The sequence below is a fragment of the Sinocyclocheilus grahami genome, unplaced genomic scaffold, assembly GCF_001515645.1.
Source record: "Sinocyclocheilus grahami isolate Dianchi unplaced genomic scaffold, SAMN03320097.WGS_v1.1 scaffold3710.1, whole genome shotgun sequence".
NCBI lineage: Eukaryota > Metazoa > Chordata > Actinopteri > Cypriniformes > Cyprinidae > Sinocyclocheilus > Sinocyclocheilus grahami.
This window is the reverse complement of record NW_015508789.1, coordinates 7129-8102: the sequence shown is the minus strand read 5'-3', so window position 1 is coordinate 8102 and position 974 is coordinate 7129. Positions and strand designations below refer to the sequence as shown.

The 974-nt window shown below is 30.5% G+C and overlaps 1 pseudogene; it reads right to left on the bottom strand.

Moving 5' to 3' along the window:
• LOC107576455 (doublecortin domain-containing protein 2-like) overlaps window positions 1-871 on the bottom strand; it is a 5364-nt pseudogene extending 4493 nt beyond the window's left edge.
• Window positions 872-974: the final 103 nt, after the last annotated feature.

Sequence of the window (974 nt, the reverse complement as noted above, 5' to 3'; positions counted from 1 at the left end):
AGTTAATAAAGAAAGGTTTTTTAAAGGTTTAAAGGATAAAACATACATAATGCATATATACAGTTCAAAATGTGAGCTGAGGGGAACTGACTTTATACTAAAAATAACTGAGACCAATTGGATACAAAAATTTCATAATGAGTAGTACCATTTCTTTGTAGATGTCACGTGATTCAGTGTTATTTTAGTATTATGTATATACTGTTATAATATTTAACAATATTTTGAAAAATGAATATATTAGTTATTAATTATATATTTTCAGAATTGTAGTAGTTTTCTTAGTCATTTTAATTTCAGTTTTAGTAATTTGTATTAGTTTGGGATTTTCTTTTTAGCTAAAATTTTGATTTTGGTGATTATAGTACTACAACTTCTTTATTTCATCATATTTATTTCAGTTATCTGCCATTTCAAATTTTTTTTAAGTTAAAAATTTTCATCTAATACTAATATTTTATTTCAGTTTCTGAAAAAAAAAATTCAATTTCAGTTTTAGTTAACAATAACAACACTGAATGATATTTAACGTAATTCATACAATGTTAAGTGTGGCTGAAGTGTCCAAACATATAGGGACCACTGATTCTCAGCATCTAGCTCAGACCATTGAACACTGATGGAAAGTATTATTATTTCGATTATTCTCATTATGAATGAATTGACACTTACTCTAGTTTCTTAAAGCGCTCAAACCCTGCGGCCACATACTGTGCCCCTTGCTGTAGGTCACTAAGGTCTGTGACCCGATGACCGTAGTGTGGCGTATAAAGAGTTCGAACAGCTAACGGAGCTCCGATACTGAGAGTGATGTCATTAAGAAATGCATCCATGGTGGAGATTTGCCTCTGGTTTACCACAAATCTCCTTCCTGATCCAGAAAGACATTCATATAGAGACATATATTAAAAACACACACACACACAGAAAGTTTCATTTCAGACAAATGCATGTTTTTGTGAGTGCTGTGAAAA